Source organism: Diachasmimorpha longicaudata, unplaced genomic scaffold, assembly GCF_034640455.1.
Source record: "Diachasmimorpha longicaudata isolate KC_UGA_2023 unplaced genomic scaffold, iyDiaLong2 ctg00000061.1, whole genome shotgun sequence".
NCBI lineage: Eukaryota > Metazoa > Arthropoda > Insecta > Hymenoptera > Braconidae > Diachasmimorpha > Diachasmimorpha longicaudata.
The window spans coordinates 523,760-544,866 of NW_026973897.1; positions in this window are offsets into that span (position 1 = coordinate 523,760).

Sequence of the window (21,107 nt, forward strand, 5' to 3'; positions counted from 1 at the left end):
ACAGAGAGAGACAGAGAGAGTGAGAGACTGACAGAGAGACGTGGAGACACTGAGGGACTCGGAAAGTGGCAGAGAGAGACAGGGAGAGGCAGAGAGAGGCAGAGAGAGACAGGGAGAGGCAGAGAGAGACCGAGAGGCAGAGAGTGGCAGAGAGAGACGGAGAGAGACAGAGAGAGACAGACAGAGGCAGAGGGAGACAGACAGAGACAGAGAGAGGCAGAGAAAAGCGAGAGAGGCAGAGTGCGGCAGAGTGAGGCAGAGAGAGGCGAGAGAGGCAGACAGAGACAGGGAGAGGCAGAGAGAGACAGAGATGCAGAGAGAGTCAGAGGGAGACAGAGAGCGACGCGGATGGACAGACAGAGACAGAAGTAGAGAGAGAGAGAGATATGGTGAGGCAGAGAGAGACAGAAAGGGGCAGAGCAAAGCGAGAGAGACAGAAAGGGGCAGAGCAAAGCGAGGGAGACAGAGGGAGACAGAGAAAGACAGCAATCGGTAGGGAGGGACAGGTAGAGGCAAAGCGCGACAGAGAGAGACAGAGAGAGTGAGAGACTGACAGAGAGACGTGGAGACACTGAGGGACTAGGAAAGTGGCAGAGAGAGACAGGGAGAGGCAGAGAGAGACCGAGAGGCAGAGAGAGGCAGAGAGAGACAGAGAGAGGCAGAGAGAGTCCGAGAGGCAGAGAGAGGCAGAGAGAGACGGAGAGAGACAGAGAGAGACAGACAGAGGCTGAGGGAGACAGACAGAGACAGAGAGAGGCAGAGAAAAGCGAGAGAGGCAGAGAGAGGCAGAGAGAGACAGAGGGAGACAGAGAGAGAAAGAGAGGGACAGAGAAGGAGAGAGGGAGAGAAAGGAAGGGAGAGGCAGCGAGAGTCAGAGAGAGACAGAGAGAGGCTGAGGGACATAGAGAAAGACAGTGAGAGACAGACAGATAGAGACATGGAGAGACAGAGAGCGACAGAGAGAGACGGAGGGAGACAGAGAGAGATGGAAAGAGGCCGAGAAAAACAGAAAGGGGCAGAGGTAAGACAGAGCGAGGCAGAGAGGCAGAGCGAGGCGGAGAGAGGGAAAGAGAGACAAGGAAAGGCCGAGAGGGACAGAGAGGGAGCGAGACAGAGGGAGGCAGAGAGAGACATGGAGAGGCAGAGAGAGACAGAGAGAGGCAGAGAACATCGAGAGAGACAGCGGGCGACAGAGAGAGGCGGAGAGAGGCGGAAAGAGGCAGCGAGAAAGAGAGAGGCAGCGAAAGGCAGAGACAGACAGAGAGAGGCAGCGAGAGACAGAGAGAGACATGGAGAGACAGAGAGAGACAGAGAGAGGCAGAGCAAAGCGAGAGAGACAGAGGGAGACAGTGAAAGACAGCAATAGGTAGGGAGGGACAGGTAGAGGCAAAGCGCGACAGAGAGAGACAGAGAGAGTGAGAGACTGACAGAGAGACGTGGAGACACTGAGGGACTAGGAAAGTGGCAGAGAGAGACAGGGAGAGGCAGAGAGAGACCGAGAGGCAGAGAAAGGCAGAGAGAGACAGGGAGAGGCAGAGAGAGACCGAGAGGCAGAGAGAGGCAGAGAGAGACGGAGAGAGACAGAGAGAGACAGAGAGAGACAGACAGAGGCAGAGGGAGACAGAGAGAGGCAGAGAAAAGCGAGAGAGGCAGAGTGCGGCAGAGTGAGGCAGAGAGAGGCGAGAGAGGCAGAGAGAGGCAGAGAGAGACAGGGAGAGGCAGAGAGAGACAGAGATGCAGAGAGAGTCAGAGGGAGACAGAGAGAGACGCGGATGGACAGACAGAGACAGAGGTAGAGAGAGAGAGATATGGTGAGGCAGAGAGAGAGACAGAAAGGGACGGCGAGGGAGAGTGAGGGAGACAGACAGAGACAGAAGGACAGAGGGAGACACAGAAAGACCAAAAGAGACAGACTGAGGTAGAGAGAGAGAGAGCGATGAAGGGAAGCTGAGAGAGACAGAGAGGCAGAGAGTGGCAGAGAGGGACAGAGAGAGACAGAGAGAGACAGAGTGAGACAGGGATAGGCAGACAGAGACAGAGTTAGAGAGAGAGAGATATGGTGAGGCAGAGAGAGGCAGAGAAAGACACAGAGAGACAGAGGGAGACAGAGAGCGAAAGAGAAGGAGCGAGGGAGAGAAAGGAAGAGAGAGGCAGCGAGAGGCAAGGAGAGACAGAGAGACAGAGAGAGGCAGAGGGAGACAGAGTGAGAGACGCGGAGAGAGAGAGAGCGACAGAGTGAGACAGCGATGAGCAGACAGAGACAGAGGTAGAGAGAGAGATATGGTGAGGCAGAGAGAGGCAGAGGGAGACAGAGAGAGACGCGGAGAGACAGAGTGCGAGAGAGAGAAACAGAGAGAGACAGATTGAGACAGGGATGGACAGACAGAGACAGAGGTAGAGAGAGAGAGAGAGAGAGAGAGAGAGAGAGAGAGAGAGAGATATGGAGAGGCAGAGAGAGACAGAGAGAGACAGAGAGAGACAGAGGGAGACAGAGAAAGACAGAAATAGGTAGGGAGAGACAGGTAGAGGCAAAGAGCGACAGAGAGAGACAGAGAGAGTGAGAGACTGACAGAGAGACGGAGAGACACTGGGGGACTTGGAAAGTGGCAGAGAGAGACAGGGCGAGGCAGAAAGATACAGAGGGGCAGAGAGAGGCAGAGAGAGACAGAGAGAGACAGAGAGAGGCGGAGAGAAACAGAGAGAGACAGAGTGAGACAGGGATAGGCAGACAGAGACAGAGGAAGAGAGAGAGATATGGTTAGGCAGAGAGAGACAGAGAGAGACAGAGAGAGGCCGAGAAAAGCGAGAGAGACAGAGGGAGACAGAGAAAGACAGAAATAGGTAGGGATGGACAGGTAGAGGCAAAGAGCGACAGAGAGAGACAGAGAGAGTGAGAGACTGACAGAGAGACGGAGAGACACTTTGGGACATGGAAAGTGGCAGAGAGAGACAGGGAGAGGCAGCGAGACGCAGAGACACACAGAGAGGCAGAGAAAAGCAGAGAGACACAGAGAGAGACAGAGGGAGAAAGAGAAGGAGCGAGGGAGAGAAAGGAAGAGAGAGGCAGCGAGAGGCAGAGACACACAGAGATAGGCAGAGGGAGACAGAGAGAGACATGGAGAGACAGAGAGAGACAGAGAGAGGCAGAGAAAAGCGAGAGAGACAGAGGGAGACAGAGAAAGACAGAAATAGGTAGGGAGAGACAGGTAGAGGCAAAGAGGGACAGAGAGAGACAGAGAGAAACAGAGAGAGACAGAGTGAGACAGGGATAGGCAGACAGAAACAGAGGGAGAGAGAGAGAGATATGGTGCGGCAGAGAGAGGCAGAGAAAGACAGAGAGACACAGAGAGAGACAGAGGGAGAAAGAGAAGGAGCGAGGGAGAGAAAGGAAGAGAGAGGCAGCGAGAGGCAGAGACACACAGAGAGGCAGAGAAAAGCAGAGAGAGACAAAGAGAGACACTGAGATACAGTAAGAGCTACAGAGAGTCAGAGAAATGCAGCCAGAGGCAGAGACAGATAGAGAGTGTTAGAGAGATTCAAGGAGAGAAAGGGCGAAGCAGAGAGAGACTAGTGAACATGGAGAGAGGCTGAGAGAGAGTCCCGGAGCGGCAGAGAGAGCCAGAGGGAGACAGACAGAGTGAGGCAGACAGAGATAGAGAGTGACAGAGGGAGACAGAAAGAGACTAGGAGAGAGACAGACAGAGACAGAAGTAGACAGAGAGAGATATGGGGAGGCCAACAGAGGCGGAGAGATACAGTCAGAGAGACAAAGAGAGAGAGAGAGAGAGACAGAGAGCAGCTGCGAGAGGTAGAGACAGAAAGAGAGAGGCAGAGGAAGATAGAGAGAGACAGACAGAGAGCAGCATAGAAGGACGGAGAGGCACAGAGAGACACAGAGACAGACGCAGAGAGACTGATAGAGATAGAGAGAGACAGAGAGAGTGACAGGGAGTGACAGAGAAAGTCAGTGAGAGACAGACAGAGGCAGAGGCAGACAGAGAGAGACAGAGAGAGGCAGAGGGAGACAGAGAGAGACATGGAGAGACAGAGAGAGCTAGAGAGAGGCAGAGAACAGCGAGAGAGACAGAGGGCGACAGAGAGAGGCGAAGAGCGGCCGAGAGAGGCAGAGAGGAGCGGAGAGAGGCAGCGAGAGGTACAGACAGACAGAGAGAGGCAGAGAGAGACAGAGAGAGACATGGAGAGACAGAGAAAAGCGAGAGAGGCAGAGTGAGGCGGAGAGAGGCAGAGACAGACAGGGACAGACAGGGAGAGGCAGAGAGAGACAGAGAGAGGCAGAGAAAAGCGAGAGAGACAGAGGGAGACAGAGAAAGACAGAAATAGGTAGTTAGAGACAGGTAGAGGCAAAGAGCGACAGAGAGACACAGAGAGAGTGAGAGACTGACAGAGAGACGGCGAGACACTGGGGGACATGGAAAGTAGAAGAGAGAGGCAGGGAGAGGTAGAGAGAGACAGGGAGAGGCAGAGAGAGACAGAGATGCAGAGAGAGTCAGAGGGAGACAGAGAGAGACGCGGAGAGACAGAGAGCGACAGAGAGAAACAGAGAGAGACAGAGTGAGACAGGGATGGACAGACAGAGACAGAGGTAGAGAGAGAGAGATATGGTGAGGCAGAGAGAGACAGAAAGGGACGGCGAGGGACAGTGAGGAAGACAGACAGATTGAGGCAGACAGAGACAGAGAGTGACAGAGGGAGACAGAAAGAGACTAGGAGAGAGACAGACAGAGACAGAGGTAGAGAGAGAGAGAGATATGGAGAGGCACAGAGAGGCAGGGAGTCATAAAAAGAGGCAGAGAGACATAGAAAGAGGCAGAGAGAGCCAGGGGGAGACAGAAAAAGACAGTGAGAGACAGAAGGGGCCAGAGGGAGACAGAAGGAGACATGGAGAGACGGAAAGAGGCAGAGAGACACAGAGAGAGACAGAGGGAGACAGAGAGAGAAAGAGAGGGACAGAGAAGGAGAGAGGGAGAGAAAGGAAGGGAGAGGCAGCGAGAGTCAGAGAGAGACAGAGAGAGGCTGAGAGAGATAGAGAAAGACAGTGAGAGACAGACAGACAGAGACATGGAGAGACAGAGAGCGACAGAGAGAGACGGAGGGAGACAGAGAGAGATGGAAAGAGGCCGAGAAAAACAGAAAGGGGCAGAGGTAAGACAGAGCGAGGCAGAGAGGCAGAGCGAGGCGGAGAGAGGGAAAGAGAGACAAGGAAAGGCCGAGAGGGACAGAGAGGGAGCGAGACAGAGGGAGGCAGAGAGAGACATGGAGAGGCAGAGAGAGACAGAGAGAGGCAGAGAACATCGAGAGAGACAGCGGGCGACAGAGAGAGGCGGAGAGAGGCGGAGAGAGGCGGAAAGAGGCAGCGAGAAAGAGAGAGGCAGCGAAAGGCAGAGACAGACAGAGAGAGGCAGCGAGAGACAGAGAGAGACATGGAGAGACAGAGAGAGACAGAGAGAGGCAGAGCAAAGCGAGAGAGACAGAGGGAGACAGTGAAAGACAGCAATAGGTAGGGAGGGACAGGTAGAGGCAAAGCGCGACAGAGAGAGACAGAGAGAGTGAGAGACTGACAGAGAGACGTGGAGACACTGAGGGACTCGGAAAGTGGCAGAGAGAGACAGGGAGAGGCAGAGAGAGGCAGAGAGAGACAGGGAGAGGCAGAGAGAGACCGAGAGGCAGAGAGTGGCAGAGAGAGACGGAGAGAGACAGAGAGAGACAGACAGAGGCAGAGGGAGACAGACAGAGACAGAGAGAGGCAGAGAAAAGCGAGAGAGGCAGAGTGCGGCAGAGTGAGGCAGAGAGAGGCGAGAGAGGCAGACAGAGACAGGGAGAGGCAGAGAGAGACAGAGATGCAGAGAGAGTCAGAGGGAGACAGAGAAAGACAGCAATCGGTAGGGAGGGACAGGTAGAGGCAAAGCGCGACAGAGAGAGACAGAGAGAGTGAGAGACTGACAGAGAGACGTGGAGACACTGAGGGACTAGGAAAGTGGCAGAGAGAGACAGGGAGAGGCAGAGAGAGACCGAGAGGCAGAGAGAGGCAGAGAGAGACAGAGAGAGGCAGAGAGAGTCCGAGAGGCAGAGAGAGGCAGAGAGAGACGGAGAGAGACAGAGAGAGACAGACAGAGGCAGAGGGAGACAGACAGAGACAGAGAGAGGCAGAGAAAAGCGAGAGAGGCAGAGAGAGGCAGAGAGAGACAGAGGGAGACAGAGAGAGAAAGAGAGGGACAGAGAAGGAGAGAGGGAGAGAAAGGAAGGGAGAGGCAGCGAGAGTCAGAGAGCGACAGAGAGAGGCTGAGGGACATAGAGAAAGACAGTGAGAGACAGACAGATAGAGACATGGAGAGACAGAGAGCGACAGAGAGAGACGGAGGGAGACAGAGAGAGATGGAAAGAGGCCGAGAAAAACAGAAAGGGGCAGAGGTAAGACAGAGCGAGGCAGAGAGGCAGAGCGAGGCGGAGAGAGGGAAAGAGAGACAAGGAAAGGCCGAGAGGGACAGAGAGGGAGCGAGACAGAGGGAGGCAGAGAGAGACATGGAGAGGCAGTGAGAGACAGAGAGAGGCAGAGAACATCGAGAGAGACAGCGGGCGACAGAGAGAGGCGGAGAGAGGCGGAAAGAGGCAGCGAGAAAGAGAGAGGCAGCGAAAGGCAGAGACAGACAGAGAGAGGCAGCGAGAGACAGAGAGAGACATGGAGAGACAGAGAGAGACAGAGAGAGGCAGAGCAAAGCGAGAGAGACAGAGGGAGACAGTGAAAGACAGCAATAGGTAGGGAGGGACAGGTAGAGGCAAAGCGCGACAGAGAGAGACAGAGAGAGTGAGAGACTGACAGAGAGACGTGGAGACACTGAGGGACTAGGAAAGTGGCAGAGAGAGACAGGGAGAGGCAGAGAGAGACCGAGAGGCAGAGAAAGGCAGAGAGAGACAGGGAGAGGCAGAGAGAGACCGAGAGGCAGAGAGAGACAGAGAGAGGCAGAGAGAGGCAGAGAGGGACAGAGAGAGACAGAGAGAGACAGAGTGAGACAGGGATAGGCAGACAGAGACAGAGTTAGAGAGAGAGAGATATGGTGAGGCAGAGAGAGGCAGAGAAAGACACAGAGAGACAGAGGGAGACAGAGAGCGAAAGAGAAGGAGCGAGGGAGAGAAAGGAAGAGAGAGGCAGCGAGAGGCAAGGAGAGACAGAGAGAGACAGAGAGAGACAGAGAGACAGAGAGAGGCAGAGGGAGACAGAGAGAGAGACGCGGAGAGAGAGAGAGCGACAGAGTGAGACAGCGATGAGCAGACAGAGACAGAGGTAGAGAGAGAGATATGGTGAGGCAGAGAGAGGCAGAGGGAGACAGAGAGAGACGCGGAGAGACAGAGTGCGATAGAGAGAAACAGAGAGAGACAGAGTGAGACAGGGATGGACAGACAGAGACAGAGGTAGAGAGAGAGAGAGAGAGAGAGATATGGAGAGGCAGAGAGAGACAGAAAGGGACGGCGAGGGACAGTGAGGAAGACAGACAGAGTGAGGCAGACAGAGACAGAGAGTGACAGAGGGAGACAGTAAGAGACTAGGAGAGAGACAGACAAAGACAGAGGTAGACAGAGAGAGATATGGGGAGGCCAACAGAGGCGGAGAGAGACAGTCAGAGAGACAAAGAGATGGAGAGAGAGACAGCGAGCAGCTGCGAAAGGCAGAGACAGAAAGAGAGAGGCAGAGGGAGATAGAGAGAGACAGTCAGAGAGCGGCATAGAGGGACGGAGAGGCACAGAGAGACACAAGGACAGACGCAGAGAGACTGATAGAGATAGAGAGAGGCAGAGAAAGAGAGACAGGGAGTGACAGAGAGAGCCAGAAGGAGACAGAGAATGTCAGTGAGAGACAGACAGAGGCAGATAGAGGCAGAGAGAGACACAGCGAGGCAGCGAGACGCAGAGCGAGGCGGAGAGAGGGTTAGAGAGACAAGGAAAGGTCGAGAGGGACAGAGAGAGAGAGAGACAGAGGCAGACAGAGACAGACAGAGACATGCAGAGAGAGGCAGGGAGAGCCAGAGAGCGACAGAGAGAGACGGAGGGAGACAGAGAGAGATGGAAAGAGGCAGAGAGAAAGTGAGAGAGGCATCGGTAAGACAGAGGGAGGCAGAGAGAGGCAGAGCGAGGCGGAGAGAGGGAAAGAGAGACTAGGAAAGGCCGAGAGGGACAGAGAGGGAGAGAGACAGAGGGAGGCAGAGAGAGACAGGGAGAGACAGAGAGAGACAGAGAGAGACAGAGAAAGACAGAAATAGGTAGGGAGAGACAGGTAGAGGCAAAGAGCGACAGAGAGAGACAGAGAGAGTGAGAGACTGACAGAGAGACGGAGAGACACTGGGGGACATGGAAAGTGGCAGAGAGAGACAGGGCGAGGCAGAAAGATACAGAGAGGCAGAGAGAGGCAGAGAGAGACAGAGAGAGACAGAGAGAGGCGGAGAGAAACAGAGAGAGACAGAGTGAGACAGGGATAGGCAGACAGAGACAGAGGCAGAGAGAGAGATATGGTTAGGCAGAGAGAGACAGAGAGAGACAGAGAGAGGCCGAGAAAAGCGAGAGAGACAGAGGGAGACAGAGAAAGACAGAAATAGGTAGGGAGAGACAGGTAGAGGCAAAGAGCGACAGAGAGAGACAGAGAGTGTGAGAGACTGACAGAGAGACGGAGAGACACTTTGGGACATGGAAAGTGGCAGAGAGAGACAGGGAGAGTCAGAGAGACACAGAGAGGCAGAGAGAGACAGAGAGAAACATGGAGAGACAGAGAGAGACAGAGCGAGGCAGAGAAGGAGAGAGGGAGAGAAAGGAAGAGAGAGGCAGCGAGAGGCAGAGAGAGACAGAAGGAGACAGAGAAAGACAGTGAGAGACAGACAGAGTCAAAGGGAGACAGAGCGAGACAGAGAGAGGCAGAGAAGAGCGAGAGAGACAGAGGGAGACAGAGAAAGACAGAAATGGGTAGGGAGAGACAGGTAGAGGCAAAGAGCGACAGAGAGAGACAGAGAGAGTGAGAGACTGACAGAGAGACGTGGACACACTGGGGGACATGGAAAGTGGCAGAGAGAGACAGGGGGAGGCAGAGAGACACAGAGAGGCAGAGAGAAGCAGAGAGACACAGAGGGAGACAGAGGGAGACAGAGAGAGAAAGAGAAGGAGCGAGGGAGAGAAAGGAAGAGAGAGGCAGCGAGACGCAGAGACACACAGAGAGGCAGAGAAAAGCAGAGAGACACAGAGAGAGACAGAGGGAGAAAGAGAAGGAACGAGGGAGAGAAAGGAAGAGAGAGGCAGCGAGAGGCAGAGACACACAGAGAGGCAGAGAAAAGCAGAGAGAGACAAAGAGAGACACTGAGATACAGTAAGAGCTACAGAGAGTCAGAGAAATGCAGCCAGAGGCAGAGACAGATAGATAGTGTTAGAGAGATTCAAGGAGAGAAAGGGCGAAGCAGAGAGAGACTAGTGAACATGGAGAGAGGCTGAGAGAGGGTCACGTAGGGGCAGAGAGAGCCAGAGGGAGACAGACAGAGGCAGCGAGAGGCAGAGAGAGACAGAAAGGGACAGCGAGGGAGACAGACTGAGACAGAGAGGGACAGAGGGAGACACAGAAAGACCAAAAGAGATAGACTGAGGTAGAGAGAGAGAGAGAGAGAGATGAAGAGAAGCAGAGAGAGGCAGAGTGAGACGGAGGGAGACAGAGAGAGATGGAAAGAGGCAGAGAGAAACAGACAGTGCCAGAGGTAAGACAGAGAGAGGCAGAGAGAGGCAGAGCGAGGCGGAGAGAGGGAAAGAGAGACAAGGAAAGGCCGAGAGGGACAGCGAGGGAGAGAGACAGAGGCAGGCAGAGAGAGGCAGGGAGAGGCAGAGAGCTACGGAAAAAGAGTGAGAAATGCAGAGAGAGACAGACAGAGAGCGGCATAGAGGGCCGCAGAGGCACAGAGAGACATAGAGAGAGGCAGAGCGAGGCGCAGAAAGGGAAAGAGGGACAAGGAAAGGCCGAGAGGGACAGAGAGGGAGAGAGACAGAGGCAGGGAGAGGCAGAGAGCTACGGAGAAAGAGTGAGAAATGCAGAGTGAGACAGACAGAGAGCGGCATAGAGGGACGCAGAGGCACAGAGAGACATAGAGAGAGGCAGAGAGAGAGAGTCAGGGAGTGACAGGGAGAGCCAGAAGGAGACAGAGAAAGTCAGTGAGAGACAGACACAGAGGGAGACAGAGAGAGACAGTGAGAGGCAGAGAAAAGCGAGAGAGGCAGAGAGAGGCAGAGAGAGGCGGAGAGAAGCAGAGAGAGGCAGAGAGAGGCGGAGAGAGGCAGCGAGAGGCAGAGACAGACAGAGAGAGACAGAGAGAAGCAGAGAAAAGCAGAGAGCGACAAAGAGAGACACTGAGATACAGAGAGAGCTACAGAGAGTCAGCGAAATGCAGCCAGAGGCAGAGACAGATAGAGAGTGTTAGAGAGATTCAAGGAGAGAAAGGGCGAAGCAGAGAGAGACTAGTGAACATGGAGAGAGGCTGCGAGAGAGTCACGGAGCGGCAGAGAGAGCCAGAGGGAGACAGACAGAGGCAGCGAGAGGCAGAGAGAGACAGAAAGGGACGGCGAGGGACAGTGAGGGAGACAGACAGAGTGAGGCAGACAGAGATAGAGAGTGACAGAGGGAGACAGAAAGAGACTAGGAGAGAGACAGACAGAGACAGAAGTAGACAGAGAGAGATATGGGGAGGCCAACAGAGGCGGAGAGATACAGTCAGAGAGACAAAGAGAGAGAGAGAGAGACAGAGAGCAGCTGCGAGAGGTAGAGACAGAAAGAGAGAGGCAGAGGAAGATAGAGAGAGACAGATAGAGATAGAGAGAGACAGAGAGAGTGACAGGGAGTGACAGAGAAAGTCAGTGAGAGACAGACAGAGGCAGAGGCAGACAGAGAGAGACAGAGAGAGGCAGAGGGAGACAGAGAGAGACATGGAGAGACAGAGAGAGCTAGAGAGAGGCAGAGAACAGCGAGAGAGACAGAGGGCGACAGAGAGAGGCGAAGAGCGGCCGAGAGAGGCAGAGAGGAGCGGAGAGAGGCAGCGAGAGGTACAGACAGACAGAGAGAGGCAGAGAGAGACAGAGAGAGACATGGAGAGACAGAGCAAAGCGAGAGAGGCATAGTGAGGCGGAGAGAGGCAGCGAGAGGCAGAGACAGACAGGGAGAGGCAGAGAGAGACAGAGAGAGGCAGAGAAAAGCGAGAGAGACAGAGGGAGACAGAGAAAGACAGAAATAGGTAGTTAGAGACAGGTAGAGGCAAAGAGCGACAGAGAGAGACAGAGAGAGTGAGAGACTGACAGAGAGACGGCGAGACACTGGGGGACATGGAAAGTAGAAGAGAGAGGCAGGGAGAGGCAGAGAGAGACAGGGAGAGGCAGAGAGAGACAGAGATGCAGAGAGAGTCAGAGGGAGACAGAGAGAGACGCGGAGAGACAGAGAGCGACAGAGAGAAACAGAGAGAGACAGAGAGAGGCAGAGGGAGATAGAGAGAGACAGTCAGAGAGCGGCATAGAGGGGACGGAGAGGCACAGAGAGACACAGAGACAGACGCAGAGAGACTGATAGAGATGGAGAGAGGCAGAGAGAGAGACAGGGAGTGACAGAGAGAGCCAGGAGACAGAGAAAGTCAGTGAGAGACAGAGAGACACAGAGGGAGACAGGGAGAGACAGAGAGAGGCAGAGAAAAGCGAGAGAGGCAGCGCGAGGCAGAGAGAGGCGGAGAGAGGCAGCGAGAGGCAAAGACAGACAGAGATAGGCAGAGGGAGACAGAGAGAGACATGGAGAGACAGAGAGAGACAGAGAGAGGCAGAGAAAAGCGAGAGAGACAGAGGGAGACAGAGAAAGACAGAAATAGGTAGGGAGAGACAGGTAGAGGCAAAGAGGGACAGAGAGAGACAGAGAGAAACAGAGAGAGACAGAGTGAGACAGGGATAGGCAGACAGAAACAGAGGGAGAGAGAGAGAGATATGGTGCGGCAGAGAGAGGCAGAGAAAGACAGAGAGACACAGAGAGAGACAGAGGGAGAAAGAGAAGGAGCGAGGGAGAGAAAGGAAGAGAGAGGCAGCGAGAGGCAGAGACACACAGAGAGGCAGAGAAAAGCAGAGAGAGACAAAGAGAGACACTGAGATACAGTAAGAGCTACAGAGAGTCAGAGAAATGCAGCCAGAGGCAGAGACAGATAGAGAGTGTTAGAGAGATTCAAGGAGAGAAAAGGCGAAGCAGAGAGAGACTAGTGAACATGGAGAGAGGCTGAGAGAGAGTCACGGAGCGGCAGAGGGAGCCAGAGGGAGACAGACAGAGGCAGCGAGAGGCAGAGAGAGACAGAAAGGGACGGCGAGGGACAGTGAGGGAGACAGACAGAGTGAGGCAGACAGAGATAGAGAGTGACAGAGGGAGACAGAAAGAGACATGGAGAGAGCCAGACAGAGACGGAGGTAGACAGAGAGAGATATGGAGAGGCCAACAGAGGTGGAGAGAGACAGTCAGAGAGACAAAGAGAGGGAGAGAGAGACAGAGAGCAGCTGCGAGAGGTAGAGACAGAAAGAGAGACGCAAAGGGAGATAGAGAGAGACAGAGAGAGGCAGAGGGAGACAGAGAGAGACATGGAGAGACAGAGAGAGGCAGAGAAAAGCGAGAGATACAGAGGGAGACAGAGAAAGACAGAAATAGGTAGGGAGAGACAGGTAGAGGCAAAGAGCGACAGAGAGAGACAGAGAGAGTGAGAGACTGACAGAGAGACGGAGAGACACTTTGGGACATGGAAAGTGGCAGAGAGAGACAGGGAGAGGCAGAGAGACACAGAGAGGCAGAGAGAGGCAGAGAGAGACAGAGAGAGACAGAGAGAGGCAGAGGGAGAGAGAGAGAGAGACGCGGAGAGACAGAGAGCGACACAGAGAAACAGAGAGAGACAAAGAGAGATAGGGATAGGCAGACAGAGACAGAGGTAGACAGAGAGAGAGATATGGAGACGCCAACAGAGGCGGAGAGAGACAGTCAGAGAGACAAAGAGAGGGAGAGAGAGACAGTGAGCAGCTGCGAGAGGAAGAGATAGAAAGAGAGAGGCTGAGGGAGATAGAGACTGACAGAGAGCGGCATAGAGGGACGGAGAGGCCCAGAGAGATACAAAGACAGACGCAGAGAGACAGATAGAGATGGAGAGATGCAGAGAGAGACAGGGAGTGACAGAGAGAGCCAGAAGGAGACAGAGAAAGACAGTGAGAGACAGTCAGAGTCAAAGGGAGACAGAGAGAGACAGAGAGAGGCAGAGAGAGGCAAAAAGCGACAGAGAGAGACAGAGAGAGTGAGAGACAGACAGAGAGAGGGGGAGACACTGGGGGACATGGAAAGTGGCAGAGAGAGACAGGGCGAGGCAGAGAGAGACAGAGAGGCAGAGAGAGGCAGAACGGGCCGGCGAGGGACAGTGTGGGAGACAGACAGAGGCAGCGAGAGGCAGAGAGAGACAGAACGCGATGGCGAGGGACAGTGAGGGAGACAGACAGAGGCAGCGAGAGGCAGAGAGAGACAGAACGGGCCGGCGAGGGACAGTGTGGGAGACAGACAGAGACAGAGAGGGACAGAGGGAGACAGAGAAAGACCAAAAGAGACAGACTGAGGTAGAGAGAGAGAGAGTGATGAAGAGAAGCAGAGAGAGAGACAGGGAAAGGCAGAGAGAGGCAGAGGGTGACGGAAAGAGAGAGAGAGAGAGACAGAGTGAGAGAGACGAAGGCAGACAGAGACAGACAGACAGAGGCCGAGAGAGGGAGAGCGAGGCGGAGAGAGGGAAAGGGATACAAGGAAAGGCCGAAAGGGACAGAGAGGGAGAGAGACAGAGGCAGGTGGAGAGAGACAGACAGAGAGCGGCATAGAGGGACGGCGAGGCACAGAGAGACACAGAGACAGACGCAGAGAGACAGATAGAGATAGAGAGAGGAAGCGAGACAGGTAGTGACAGAGAGGGACAGAGAGGGAGACAGACAGAGAGCGGCATAGAGAGACGGAGAGGCACAGAGAGATACAGAGACAGATAGAGATAGAGAGAGGCAGAGAGAGACACAGGGAGTGACAGAGAAGGACAGAGAGGGAGACAGACAGAGGCAGCGAGAGGCAGAGAGAGACAGAAAGGGACGGCGAGGGACAGTGAGGGAGACAGACAGGGTGAGACAGACAGAGACAGAGAGGGACAGAGGGAGACAGAAAGAGACATGGAGAGAGACAGACAGAGACAGAGGTAGACAGAGAGGGACATGGAGAGACAGAGAGAGACAGAGAGAGAAAGAGAGGGACAGTGAAGGAGAGAGGGAGATAGAGAAAGACAGTGCGAGACAGAAAGAGGGAGACATGGAGAGACAGAGAGAGGCAAAGAAAAGCAGACAGAGACACAGAGAGACAGTGAGAGACAGAAAGAGCTACAGAGAGTCAGAGAAAAGCAGCCAGAGGCAGAGGCAGACAGCGAGTGGTAGGGAGATTCAAGGAGAGAAAGGGAGAAGCAGAGAGAGACTGGTGAACATGGAGAGAGGCTGAGAGAGAATCACGGAGGGGCAGAGAGAGGCAGAGGGTGACGGAGAGAGAAAGAGAGAGAGGCAGAGAGAGGCAGGGAGAGCCAGAGAGCGACAGAGAGAGAAGCAGGGAGACAGAGAGAGATGGAAAGAGGCAGAGAGAAACAGAGATAGGCAGAGGTAAGACAGAGAGAGGCAGATAGAGGGAAAGCGAGGCGGAGAGAGGGAAAGGGATACAAGGAAAGACCGAGAGGGACAGACAGGGAGAGAGACAGAGGCAGGCAGAGAGAGACATGGAGAGGCAGAGAGCTACGGAGAAAGACGGAGAGACACAGAGAGAGACAGACAGAGCCAGAGGTAGACAGAGAGAGAGAGAGACATGGAGAGGCCGACAGAGGCGGAAAGAGAGGGAGAGAAAGAGACAGAGAGCAGCTGCGAGAAGCAGAGACAGAAAGAGAGAGGCAGAGGGAGACAGACAGAGACAGACAGAGAGCGGCATAGAGGGACAAAGAGGCACAGAGAGACACAGAGACAGACGCAGAGACAGACGCAGAAAGACTGATAGCGATAGAGAGAGGCAGAGAGAGAGACAGGGAGTGACAGGGAGAACCAGAAGGAGACAGAGAAAGTCAGTAAGAGACAGACACAGGCAGAGGGAGACAGAGAGAGGCAGAGAAAAGCGAGAGAGGCAGAGAGAGGCTGAGAGAGGCGGAGAGAGGCAGCGAGAAAGAGAGAGGCAGCGAGAGGCAGAGACAGACAGAGAGAGGCAGAGAGAGACAGAGAGAAACATGGAGAGACAGAGAGAGACAGAGAGAGACAGAGAGAGGCAGAGAAAAGCGAGAGAGACAGAGAGAGGCAGAGAAAAGCAGAGAGCGACTAAGAGAGACACTGAGATACAGAGAGAGCTACAGAGAGTCAGAGAAATGCAGCCAGAGGCAGAGACAGATAGAGAGTGTTAGAGAGATTCAAGGAGAGAAAAGGCGAAGCAGAGAGAGACTAGTGAACATGGAGAGAGGCTGAGAGAGAGTCACGGAGCGGCAGAGGGAGCCAGAGGGAGACAGACAGAGGCAGCGAGAGGCAGAGAGAGACAGAAAGGGACGGCGAGGGACAGTGAGGGAGACAGACAGAGTGAGGCAGACAGAGATAGAGAGTGACAGAGGGAGACAGAAAGAGACATGGAGAGAGCCAGACAGAGACGGAGGTAGACAGAGAGAGATATGGAGAGGCCAACAGAGGTGGAGAGAGACAGTCAGAGAGACAAAGAGAGGGAGAGAGAGACAGAGAGCAGCTGCGAGAGGTAGAGACAGAAAGAGAGACGCAAAGGGAGATAGAGAGAGACAGAGAGAGGCAGAGGGAGACAGAGAGAGAGAGACGCGGAGAGACAGAGAGCGACAGAGAGAAACCGAGAGAGACAGAGTGAGACAAGGATAGGCAGACAGAGACAGAGTTAGAGAGAGAGAGAGATATGGTGAGGCAGAGAGAGGCAGAGAAAGACAGAGAGACACAGAGGGAGACAGAGGGAGACAGAGAAAGAAAGAGAAGGAGCGAGGGAGAGAAAGGAAGAGAGAGGCAGCGAGAGGCAAGGAGAGACAGAGAGAGGCTGAGGGAGATAAAGAAAGACAGTGAGAGACAGACAGACAGAGACATGGAGAGACAGAGAGAGACAGAGAGGCAGAGAGAGGCGCAGAGAGACAGAGAGAGGCGGAGAGAGACAGAGAGAGGGTGAGAGAGATAGAGAGAGACAGAGAGAGGCAGAGAAAGACAGAAATAGGTAGGGAGAGACAGGTAGAGGCAAAGAGCGACAGAGAGAGACAGAGAGAGTGAGCGACTGACAGAGAGACCTGGAGACACTGGGGGACATGGAAAGTGGCAGAGAGACAGGGAGTGGCAGAGAGAGACAGAGCGGCAGAGAGAAACGGAGAGAGACAGAGAGAGACAGACAGAGGCAGAAGGAGACAGACAGAGACAGAGAGAGACAGAGAAAAGCGAGAGAGTCAGAGAGAGGCAGAGAGGGGCGGAGAGAGGCAGCGAGAGGCAGAGACAGACAGAGAGAGGCAGGGAAAAGCATAGAGAGACAAAGAGAGACAGTGAGATACAGAAAGAGCTACAGAGAGTCAGAGAAATGCAGCCAGAGGCAGAGACAGATAGAGAGTGTTAGAGAGATTCAAGGAGAGAAAGGGCGAAGCAGAGAGAGACTAGTGAACATGGAGAGAGGCTGAGAGAGAGTCACGGAGGGGCAGAGAGAGGCAGAGGGAGACAGACAGAGGTAGCGAGAGGCAGAGAGAGACAGAACGGGCCGGCGAGGGACAGTGAGGGAAACAGACAGAGACAGAGAGGGACAGAGGGAGACACAGAAAGACCAAAAGAGACAGACTGAGGTAGAGAGAGAGGGAGAGATGAAGAGAAGCAGAGAGAGAGACAGGGAAAGGCAGAGAGAGGCAGAGGGTGACGGAGAGAGAGAGAGACAGAGTGAGAGAGACGAAGGCAGACAGAGACAGACAGAGAGAGGCAGAGAGAGGCAGGGAGAGCCAGAGAGCGACAGAGAGAGACGGAGGGAGACAGAGAGAGATGGAAAGAGGCAGTGAGAAATAAAGAGAGGCAGAGGTAAGACAGAGAGAGGCAGAGAGAGGCAGAGTGAGGCGGAGGGAGACAGAGAGAGATGTAAAGAGGCAGAGAGAAACAGACAGTGGCAGAGGTAAGACAGAGAGAGGCAGAAAGACGCAGAGCGAGGCGGAGAGAGGGAAAGAGAGACAAGGAAAGGCCGAGAGGGACAGAGAGGGAGAGAGACAGAGGGAGGCAGAGAGAGGCAGGGAGAGACAGAGAGCTATGGAGAAAGACAGAGAAATGCAGAGAGAGACAGACAGAGAGCGGCATAGAGGGACGCAGAGGCACAGAGAGACACAGAGACAGACGCAGAGAGACAGATGGAGATAGAGAGAGGCAGAGGGAGACAGAGAGAGGCATGGAGGGACAGAGAGAGACAGACAGAGCCAGAGGTAGACCGAGAGAGATATGGCGAGGCCGATATACGGAGAGAGACAGTCAGAGAGACCAAGAGAGGGAGAGAGAGACAGAGAGCAGCTGCGAGAGGCAGAGACAGACAGAGAGAGGCAGAGATAGAAAGAGTGAGGCAGAGGGAGGCAGAGAGAGACAGGGAGAAGCGGAGAGCGACGGAGAGAGACAGAGAGACACAGAGAGAGACAGACAGAGACAGAGGTAGACAGAGAGAGATATGGAGAGGCAAACAGAGGCGGAGAGAGGCAGTCAGAGAGACAAAGGGAGGGAGAGACAGAGAGAGAGCAGCTGCGAGAGGGAGAGACAGAAAGAGAGAGGCAGAGGGAGACAGAGAGAGAGAAGGACAGAGAGCGGCATAGAGGGACGGAAAGGCACAGAGAGACACAGAGACAGGCGCAGAGAGACTGATAGAGATAGAGAGAGGCAGAGAGAGAGAGACAGGGAGTGACAGTGAGAGCCAGAAGGAGACAGAGAAAGTCAGTGAGAGGCAGAGAGAGACAGAGAGAGGCAGAGGGTGACAGAGAGAGACATGAAGAGACAGAAGGGGACAGAGGGAGACAGAAAGAGTCAGGGAGTGACGGAGAGAGGCAGAGAGACACAGAGAGAGACAGAGGGAGATAGAGAAACACAGTGAGGGACAGACAGAGAGAGACATGGAGAGACAGAGAGAGGCAGAGAGAAGCAGAAAGAGACAAGGAGAGACACAGAAAGACCAAAAGAGACAGACTGAGGTAGATAGACAGGGAGAGATGAACAGACGCAGAGAGAGAGACAGGGAGAGGCAGAGCAACGCGAGAGAGGCAGAGGAACCCAGAGAGAGACAGAGAGAAGCAGAGAGCGACGGAGAGAGACAGAGAGACACAGAGAGAGACAGACAGAGACAGAGGTAGACAGAGAGAGATATGGAGAGGCCGACAGAGGCGGAGAGAGAACGTCAGAGAGACAAAGAGAGGGAGAGCGAGACATAGAGCAGCTGCGAGAGGCAGTGACAGAAAGAGAGAGGCAGAGGGAGACAGAGAGAGACAGACAGATAGTGGCATAGAGGGAGGGAGAGGCACAGAGAGACACAGAGACAGACGCAGAGAGACAGATGGAGATAGAGAGAGGCAGCGAGACAGGTAGCGACAGAGAGGGACAGAGAGGGAGACAGACAGAGAGCGGCATAGAGGGACGGAGAGGCACAGAGAGACACAGAGACAGACGCAGAGAGAGTGATAGACCACTGCTCACGAAAAACTCAATCATAGAAGTCGATATTCGGGTTCGATATGATGGCATATAACTTGAGTACACATTGTCGTAGGCCGATAAAACCGCGTGCAATAGCTTCGTCTCGTCGAACTACACGAGTGCAATGCGCAAAGTTTAAGTGGGACCGATTTGTCTTCGAGAAAACGTCGATTATACATATGCGTTTTTACGACATCGTGGGAATCACTTTTTTTTGGCTGCACCTAGACGAAATCTGGCATCATATTCGGTTTCAGCACGTCGAATAACCAAGGAAACTGATGCAACATCGTTTTCTTCGCGACCACTGCTCACGAAAGACTCAATCATAGAAGTTGATATTCGGGTTCGATATGATGACATATATCTTGAGTACACATTGTCGTAGGCCGATAAAACCGCGTGCAAAAGCTTCGTCTCGTCGAACTACACGAGTGCAATGCGCAAAGTTTAAGTGGGAACGATTTTTCTTCGAGAAAACGTCGATTATACATATGCGTTTTTACGACATCGTGGGAATCACTTTTTTTTGGCTGCACCTAGACGAAATCTGGCATCATATTCGGTTTCAGCACGTCGAATAACCAAGGAAACTGATGCAACATCGTTTTCTTCGCGACCACTGCTCACGAAAAACTCAATCATAGAAGTTGATATTCGGGTTCGATATGATGACATATAACTTGAGTGCACATTGTCGTAGGCCGATAACACCGCGTGCAAAAGCTTCGTCTCGTCGAACTACACGAGTGCAATGCGCAAAGTTTAAGTGGGAACGATTTGTCTTCGAGAAAACGTCGATTATACATATGCGTTTTTACGACATCGTGGGAATCACTTTTTTTTGGCTGCACCTAGACGAAATCTGGCATCATATTCGGTTTCAGCACGTCGAATAACCAAGGAAACTGATGCAACATCGTTTTCTTCGCGACCACTGCTCACGAAAAACTCCATCATAGAAGTTGATATTCGGGTTCGCTATGATGACATATAACTTGAGTACACATTGTCGTAGGCCGATAAAACCGCGTGCAATAGCTTCGTCTCGTCGAACTACACGAGTGCAATGCGCAAAGTTTAAGTGGGAACGATTTGTCTTCGAGAAAACGTCGATTATACATATGCGTTTTTACGACATCGTGGGGATCACTTTTTTTTAGCTGCACCTAGACGAAATCTGGCATCATATTCGGTTTCACCACGTCGAATAACCAAGGAAACTGATGCAACATCGTTTTCTTCGCGACCACTGCTCACGAAAAACTCAATCATACAAGTTGAGATTCGGGTTCGCTATGATGACATATAACTTGAGTACACATTGTCGTAGGCCGATAACACCGCGTGCAAAAGCTTCGTCTCGTCGAACTACACGAGTGCAATGCGCAAAGTTTAAGTGGGAACGATTTGTCTTCGAGAAAACGTCGATTATACATATGCGTTTTTACGACATCGTGGGAATCACTTTTTTTTGGCTGCACCTAGACGAAATCTGGCATCATATTCGGTTTCAGCACGTCGAATAACCAAGGAAACTGATGCAACATCGTTTTCTTCGCGACCACTGCTCACGAAAAACTCCATCATAGAAGTTGATATTCGGGTTCGCTATGATGACATATAACTTGAGTACACATTGTCGTAGGCCGATAAAACCGCGTGCAATAGCTTCGTCTCGTCGAACTACACGAGTGCAATGCGCAAAGTTTAAGTGGGAACGATTTGTCTTCGAGAAAACGTCGATTATACATATGCGTTTTTACGACATCGTGGGGATCACTTTTTTTTAGCTGCACCTAGACGAAATCTGGCATCATATTCGGTTTCACCACGTCGAATAACCAAGGAAACTGATGCAACATCGTTTTCTTCGCGACCACTGCTCACGAAAAACTCAATCATAGAAGTTGATATTCGGGTTCGATATGATGACATATAACTTGAGTACACATTGCCGTAGGCCGATAAAACCGCGTGCAATAGCTTTGTCTCGTCGAACTACACGAGTGCAATGCGCAAAGTTTAAGTGGGAACGATTTGTCTTCGAGAAAAAGTCGATTATACATATGCGTTTTTACGACATCGTGGGAATCACTTTTTTTTGGCTGCACCTAGACGAAATCTGGCATCATATTCGGTTTCAGCACGTCGAATAACCAAGGAAACTGATGCAACATCGTTTTCTTCGCGACCACTGCTCACGAAAAACTCAATCATAGAAGTTGAGATTCGGGTTCGCTATGATGACATATAACTTGAGTACACATTGTCGTAGGCCGATAAAACCGCGTGCAATAGCTTTGTCTCGTCGAACTACACGAGTGCAATGCGCAAAG